Below are 9,046 nucleotides of genomic sequence, written 5' to 3' on the forward strand. Positions count from 1 at the left end.
GGCCCGAGCCAGCCACAGTAGCTATACCCTCTGAGAGCTTGTTTTGAGTGTGGCAACACTCGCCATATGGTGAGGGATTGCCCCAGACTTAGGAAGGGTTCACCTCCACAGACTTCTCAGACACCGCGTGCACCACCGGGTCCTCAGGCTATGATTACAGCACTAGCTACCACTCCACCTGCTCAGCTAGCTCTAGGTAGAGGTCATGGAGGTAGAGGTCGCCCTAGAGGGAGAGGCCAGGCTAGATATTACGCTCTTCCTTCTCATACTGAGGTAGTTGCTTCCGACTCTGTCATTACAGGTATTGTTCTGATCCGTCATAGAGATGTGTCGGTCTTATTTGATCCAGGCTCCACTTATTCCTATGCGTCCTCTTATTTTGCCCTGTATTTGGGCGTATCTCGTGATTCTTTGAGTTCTCCTGTTTATATGTCTACACCTGTGGGAGATTTATTGTTGTTGATCGTGTGTATTGGTCGTGTTTGGTTGGTCTTAGTGGTTTTGATTCTAGAGCTAATTTATTATTGCTCAGTATGGTAGACTTTGATATTATTTTGGGCATGGACTAGTTGTTGTCCCATTATTCTATTCTTGATTGTCATGCTAAGATCATGTGCTGGCTATGCCAAGATTACCATGTTTAGAGTGGAGAGGTACCTTATATTATACTCCCAGCAGAGTTGTTTCACTTCTTAAAGCTCAACGAATGGTTGAGAAGGGGTGTGACGAGTATCTAGCTTATGTGAGAGATGCCAGTATCAGTACTCCTACAATTGAGTTAGTTCCAATAGTGAGAGATTTTCCAGATGTATTTCCAGTTGATCTTCCGGGCATGCCGCCCGATAGGGATATTGATTTGTTGCCGGGCACTCAGCCCATCTCTATTCCTCCATATCATATGGCTCCTCCTGAGTTGAAGGAGTTGAAGAAACAGTTGCAGGAATTGCTTGATAAGGGCTTTATTCGGCCCTGTGTATCACCTTGGGGTGCTCCAGTCTTGTTTGTGAAGAAAAAGTATGGTTCTATGCGTATGTGCATTGATTATCTCCAGTTGAACAGAGTTACAGTGAAGAACAGGCACCCATTGCCTCGTATTGACGACCTATTTGATCAGCTACAGGGTGACAGGGTGTTTTCCAAGATTGACTTGCGTTCAGACTATCATCAGTTGAAGATTCAGGAGCCAGATATCCCAAAGACTGCTTTCAGGACTCGGTATGATCACTATGAGTTCCTTGTGATGTCATTTGGGCTGACCAACGCCCCAACAGCATTCATGCACTTGATGCATAGTGTGTTCCGGTCCTATATTGACTCTTTCATCATCGTATTTATTAACGACATTCTGGTATACTCCCGAACTCGGGAAGATCATGAGGAGCACCTAAGGAGCTCCAGACCTTGAGAGAAAAGAAGTTATATGCAAAATTTTCGAAGTGCGAGTTTTAGCTAGACTCAGTGGAATTCTTGTGTCATGTAGTATTGAGTGATGGGATCAAGGTGGATCCAAAGAAGGTGGAAGCAGTGCAGAGTTGACCCAGATTGTCCTCAGCTACGGAGATCCAGAGTTTTCTGGGTTTGGCGGGATATTATCATCAATTTGTAGAGGGTTTCTCATCTATTGCAGCACCTATGACAAGGCTGATCCAGAAGGGTGCTCCGTTCAGGTGGATAGAGGAGCGTGAGGAGAGCTTTCAAAAGCTCAAGACAGCTTTGACTACAGCCCCAGTATTGGTATTTCCTGTAGGTTCGGGGTCTTATATTGTATACTGTGATGCATCATGGGTTGGTCTCGGCACGATGTTGATACAGGACCGAAGGGTGATTGCCTAAGCGTCTAGACAGCTGAAGATGCATGAAAAGAACTATCATGTCCACGACCTTGAGTTAGTAGCTATTGTTCATGCCTTGAAGATTTGCCGGTGTTGATACCCAATTTTTTTTCTCATATATTTTTAAATATGCATAAATACTTTCAAAATATTATACATGAACTTAGAAACATGCACAAGTGTTTTTATAATTTTTCTATAATTTTTAAAGGCCTTAAATCAATTTATTTCTGCATTTTTAATTATATAAATATTCAATAATTATTGCTCATATTACTTTACAATGATTTAGTCATCTAAATTCATCATTCATGCTCATATAAGTGTTCAAATATCTTATTTGCATTTTTTACAATTATAATTATATATTTTGCAAAAATAGCCCATACATATACATAACTACATTATGTACACAGAAAATAACTTTTTATATTTTTATAATGTTAAGTAATTATTTTAAATTATATTCATGCATAAAAATCATTTTTATCATTTAATTAGCTATTTTTACCAATTATTTTATTAATAAATTGGGTATTTAACAAAGAGCCCCTTTAATTATCCCTATATTTGGACCCCCCCCCCAGCCCAATTAACCAACCCATAACCCGTTTTTTTAAAACCCGCCTGACCCAGATCAAATCCTAGCCGTTGATCTCAGAGATCAACGGTCCAGGATGTTATTGCCTTTTTTAATTACCCCTAACCCCCCAAACCCTAATCATTTGCCTACACCCGCCACCCTTGAATCCCTCTTCTTCTCCATTCTCTCTGAAACTATCCCTAACCCTAGCGCCGTCACCTCTAAATCTCCCAAACCCCTTCGATCCCCGACCAGATATGGGGTTATTTGGTGTCTTGCTACCCTATCTAACATATTACCTCTACTGGTTGTTCGATTCTTTCTTTGAGGGAACCTCGAAGAGATTCGACTTAGAGTCAACTTAGGCTCTTCGTTTTCTTATGAACTTGCTTGTTGTTCGTCAATGTTCATGAGTATTATTGACTTTGTGGCTATGGTTGGATTTTTCCCTCATCTCGTCCTCTTTTCTCAAAACCCTCATCTCTTGCACTTTGAATCTGTTCGGATCCTTGTAGATCTGAAACGGTTTTGAGTTTATACGGTAGTTTTCTTTAAAAATCTCATGTTCTCCTATCATTGACTGATTTTAATGTTCCTCCAAACTAGGGTTTCACTTCGTCTATTTCTGCGAAACTTTTTTAAAAATTCATATATGTTTGATTGTCTTTTTCCACTGATTCTTTCATGACTATGTTCCAGTTTTTAGTTTATTTGATTATTTCATTGCTCGCTTCAATATTTGCTCATTATTCTTGAGTAATTGATTGATTACCTAAAATTGTCTAGGGTTTGAAATTTGCTTTGTTTACTGAGGTGATTACTTCCTGTACTTTTGTCTACTTTCCTTATTTTGGGACTTCTAATTGGTACTATTTGCCTTAATTATTCCTATTAAGCTTAATTTATGGGCTGACTACCTTACCAACCCTATATTGGCCTTTATTTACTTGTGTTACCTTATTTGGGTGACTAATTGCCCTGTTACTTGCCAGATTTTTAGTATTCTGACTCTAATTGGCTATCAGACTTACCACTTACCTTATTTAGACCTCAATTCCGAGTTATTTTTGGATATAATCCCATGATTTTTGCCTATTGATTGGCCCTGTCATGCCCAATTGATTGACTGATTGTTCTCTTTGCCTTATTTGCTAACCTTTAAACTGTTTTACCTTATTTACTTTACTCTACTCAATACTATATAAGCCTCACTCTTTTTCTTTAACACACACACATACATAGAAAGACACATACAGTTCTTGCTCTTATTCTCCATTACATTCTTCCTACTCTTTGTTTGTTGCACTATCTAGCCGGCTGGAACCAAGGCTAGACCTTTGGACCCTGTTTGCTTCTCTCTTCTGTTGCTATCTCTTAACTGGTATGCCTCCACTTCTGCTATCAATTCAAACTTCTATGTGATCAAACTTATGTGTTTCCTATAATCAGCATGTCTACTTCTGTTTAATTAAACCTATGTGTTTCCTGCTTTCAGCATGTTTGCTTTTGTTTTAACTAGACCTATGTGCTTCCTACTTCAGCATGTCTACATGTTTGCTTATATGTAAATTAGACCTATGTCTACTTATTTCTCAACTAGCATGTTCTTTCTGTCCCGTTTTAAGTATTCACCCTAACAGACTTCTGATTAATGATTTTCATGATCCCAACCCTTGCTGCCCTTCATATATGAATGTCTGGTCCCAGCATGCCATTTCTCTGTTTAATACCTGTCCATATACCCACCTAGTAACAAATAGTAAACTAGGTTGAATCTAGGCAATGTGAAACTTTGCTTGAAGTGATTGTGATCTTGTTCCTGTCTACTGTTGGATTGCTGGAATTTTTTGTTTGAATTCTAAGTGTTGAAAGACTCTGTTTGCTCCTATTTACCTCCTGAAAATCCAAAAATATTTTCTTAAAACTATCTCTTGTTTTCAGCTCTTACTCTTAGAACATCTAGGGTCCTGCCCCTCTAGTGTGAGCACTGCCTAGGAGTCCATGAGACTCCTCTGAACTTTTACACACTGGGGCTAGCTCTCCAAAACCTGCTCACAAAATGTTTCTTTAAAAAGTTTTCTGGTGTTATCATTACCCGGGGTCCCTGAGGCCCTTGGGAACTTTGACACATCAGAATAGTATACCATTGGGTATACTATGAGAATATTGGCATATTCAAACTTGGTTGAAGGCCTGGCTTCCAAGATTACTTTTGGGCCTATTCAGGCTCCCTATAGTATAGCAGTTTGATTCTGTAATTCATTAATAGTTGGTTTGTAATAATAATTCCTTGTAAAATAGATATTGGGGTTATTAGTAAAACTGGGAGGGATTCTTATATATATTTTGTTGGGAAGGGGTAGAAATCATGCCTATAAGTTGCTGCGATGTTTGCTTATGTGCATTTAGATACCATGCATGTAAGACTATCAAATTAATTTTCTGAATTTAAGTATATGCCTGCAAAGTTTCAAAACCAGTTCTGCATTTTCAAAATCATGCCCGTAAGGCTTTAAATCACTTATGCACTTAGATATCATGTCAATAAGAATTCTGCACTTAGATACCATGCCTATAAGATTTTAAATCAGTTCATGCATTTAGATATAAGGTTTTAAATCAGTTTCTGCATTCAAATACCATGTATATAAGGTTTAAATCAGTTCTTGCATTTAGATACCATGTCTATAAGGTTTAAATCAGTTTCTGCATTCAGATACCTTGTCTATAAGGTTTAAATCAGTTCTTGCATTTAGATATCATGTCTATAAGGTTTAAATCAGTCCCTGCATTTAGATACCATGTCTATAAGGTATAAATCAGGTTTTGCATTTAGATACCATGTCTATAGGTTTTAAAATCAGTTTCTACACTTAGAACTCATGCCTACGGGGTTTAAGATAAAATCAGCCGTTAAAATCAGTAATCGGTTTACAGCTTAGACACCTTGTTTATGAAAATCCTGTCCATTTATCATTTAGGCAATCTTGTAGGTTGCTTGAGTTCTAGGTTTAAAACTGTTATTTTCCTACTATTTAAAACTGCCCAGATTCAAGAAGTAATAAAATCAGTAGGCAAACTAATTAGGTATTTGCTGCCCCGCTTTAATAAAACTGCTGCATATGTTGTGCTCATCTAGATATCCTGCTATAGGATTTTTAAATTGTTTAAAACTGTTTGTTTGAGGCGTGCAATTGTTTATCTATTTGTGGAGGTAAATATGAGCCTTTAATTACATCTTTATTTGATAGTCATATTTGACTTTTGTTTGTCACTTAGTTTTCTTCTTTTTAAACAACATAGGCGAGTCTAGAACTTCCTTAAATAGAGGTCCTAAATACCTCCAGGGCCACAGGTAAGGGACAGGTAATGCACGCATAAGGCACGTACTGGATACTATTAGAGCGCTTAGGTAACAATAATTAAGGGGAAGGTAATCGGGTAGTAAAGAATATGATGACATGTGCGCTAATGCTATGTGTAGCACCCCTACTTGGGGACGATTATCAAGTATTGCACAAAAGTGTTCCTATAGGCTAAAAACCTAGGACCCCGTTTACCCCTTGTTTTAAACGTAATATCTGGTTGTCTAAATTGCTTTGTTTGCTTATAAGACTAATTCACCTGATTCGAGTTTGGCCGGGACCTACCGTTGTGGACCTCGAGGGGGTGCCTAACACATTACCCTCAAGGTTATTTTGAGCCCTTACCCAATCTCTGGTAATACAAATCGGTTTATGAGTTATTTGCTTTAGGTGCCCTAACGCACCTTAAATCCGTTAGGTGGCAACTCTTCAAATTCCATACCCAATTCCCAAAAGGAAATGAGTTGTCCTAGAGAAATGTCGAAACCCGGACTCCTTGAGGAAAAAGGGGGTGCGACAGGCGACATTATTTGTACGGTGTCCCCTGTGAAATCTACACTGATCACCGGAGTTTGCAGCATATGTTCAAGCAGAAAGATCTTAACTTCCGTCAACGGAGGTGGTTAGAGCTGCTTAAGAATTATGATATCACTATTCTATACCATCTCGAAAATACCAATGTGGTGGCTGATGCCTTGAGTCGTTGGGTGGAGAGTTTGGGGAGCTTAGCATATCTACCAGCAGCACAGAGGCTATTGGCATTGGATGTTCAAACCTTGGCCAACTAGTTATTTAGATTGGATATTTCTGAGTTGAGTCGAGTGTTGGCTTGTGTGGTCTCTCAGTCTTCTATTTATGATCGTATCAGGGAATGTCAGTATAATGGCCCCCATCGACTTGTCCTTAAGGACACGGTTCAGCACGGTGATGCTAAGGAAGTCACTATTGGAGATGATGGTGTATTGAGGATGCAGGGCAGGCTATGTGTGCCAAATGTAGATGGTTTGCGTGAGTTGATTCTCCAGGAGGCTCATAGTTTGAGGTACTCCATTCATTTAGGTGCCGCGAAGATGTATCAGGACTTGAGGCAACATTATTGGTGGAGGAGAATGAAGAAGGATATAGTGGAATATGTAGCTCGGTGTCTAAATTGCTAATAGGTGAGTATGAGCATCAGCGACCAGGTGGGTTGCTTCAAAAGTTAGAGATTTCGGAGTGAAAATGGAAGCAGATCACTATAGATTTCGTTGTTGGGCTTCCATAGACTCAACGAAAGTTTGATGCAGTTTGCGTGATTGTGTATAGGCTGACCAAGTCAGCTCATTTCATTCCTGCGATGACTACTTATTCTTCCGAGCAGTTGGCTCGAGTTTATATCCCAGAGATTGTCAGACTTCATGGCATGCCGGTATCTATCATCTCTGACCAGGGCACATAGTTTACATCACGATTTTGGAGGGCCATACAACAGAAGTTAGGTACTCGGGTATAGTTAAGCACAGCATTTCACCCTCAAACAGACGGAAAGTTCGAGCGCACTATTTAGATACTAGAGGATATGCTTTGTGCGTGTGTGATGGAGTTTGGAGGTTCTTGGGATCAGTTCTTGCCACTTGTAGAGTTCACCTACAACAACAGTTATCAGTTGAGCATCCAGATGGCACCGTATGAGGCTCTGTATGGTAGGAGGTATCAGTCTCCTGTGAGTTGGTTTGAGCCGGGTGAGGCTAGATTATTGGGTACATACTTGGTTCAGTACGCTTTGGAGAAGGGTAAAGTGATTCAGGATCGACTTTGCACAACCCAGTTCAGACAGAAGAGTTATGTGGATCAGAAGATTTGCGATGTTGCATTCATGGTTGGAGAGCTTGTCTTGCTCCGGGTTTCGCCCATGAAGAGTGTTATGAGGTTCGGGAAGAAGGGCAAGCTGAGTCCAAGGTTAATTGGCCCGTTTGAGGTGTTGCAGCATGTTGGGGAGGTTGCTTATGAGCTTGCCTTGCCTCCCAGCCTGGCAGGAGTCCATCTGGTATTTCATGTTTCTCTGCTCCGGAAGTTTCACGACGATCCGTATCAAGTGTTGGATTTCAGCTCAGCCTAGTTGGAAAAGGATTTATCTTATGTTGAGGAGCCGATGGCTATTTTGGACAGGCAAGTTCGAAAGCTGAGGTCAAAGAACGTTGCTTCAGTGGAGGTTCAGTCGAGGGGTCAGCCAGTCGAGGAGGTGACTTGGGAGACCGAGCATGATATGCGCAGCCGTTATCCTCATTTTTTCACCATATGAAGTATGTCTCTATACTCGTTCGAGGACGAACGATTGTTTTAAGAGGGGGAGAATGTAACGACCCAGCCGGTCATTTTGAAAGTAATAGCCCCGATCCCCTATTTACTACTTCCCCCATATCTTTTTCTGCTTATGCAACTTGTCAGAAGGTTCTGTTTTTGGTTTCAGATTGTTTTGGGACAGTTAGTCCCTAAAACGGAAGCTTAAGTTCAAGAATTTTGACTGTAGTCGGAACTGTGTGAAGACGACTCCGGAATGGAGTTTCTTCGGTTCTGTTAGCTCCGTTGGATGATATTAGACTTAGGAGCATGTCCATATTGTGAATTGGAGGTATGCAGTTGATTTAGGATTGAAATAACGAAAGTTGAATTTTTTAAAATGTTTGACCGGAAGTGGACTTTTAGATATCGGGGTCGGACTCCAATTCTAGAAGTTTGAGTAGGTACGTAATGTCGAATATGACTTGTGTGCAAAATTTGAGGTCAATCGGACGCAGTTTGATAGGTTTCGGCATCGGTTGTAGAAGTTGAAGTTTCAAAGTTCATTAAGTTTGAATTGGAGGGTGATTCATGTTTTTGTTGTTGTTTGATGTGTTTTGAGGACTCGACTAAGTTCATATGGTGTTTTAGGACTTGTTGGTATGTTTGGTTGAAGTCCTAGGGGCCTCGGGTGAGTTTCGGATGCTTAACGGATCGAAATTGGACTTGTGTTCTTTGTTGAAGCTTTCAGGCTTCTGGTATTTTCACAACTACGGTGGGTAGACTGTAGGTGCGGTATTGCACGTGCATGAGGTCAAGCGTAGAAGCGGAATTGGAAGGAGGTACCAGGGGTCGCAACTGCGAGGGAAATGCCGCTTCTGTGATGCCCGCAGATGCGCTTAAGGACTCACATGCATGGAAAGACCGCAGAAGCGAACATAAGTCCAAAGGCCCACACTCGCAGGTGCGGACCTTTTATCGCAGAAGTGGACCCAACCTCTTAAGTC

Source organism: Nicotiana tabacum, chromosome 7 (genome assembly GCF_000715075.1).
Source record: "Nicotiana tabacum cultivar K326 chromosome 7, ASM71507v2, whole genome shotgun sequence".
Classification (NCBI taxonomy): Eukaryota; Viridiplantae; Streptophyta; class Magnoliopsida; order Solanales; family Solanaceae; genus Nicotiana; species Nicotiana tabacum.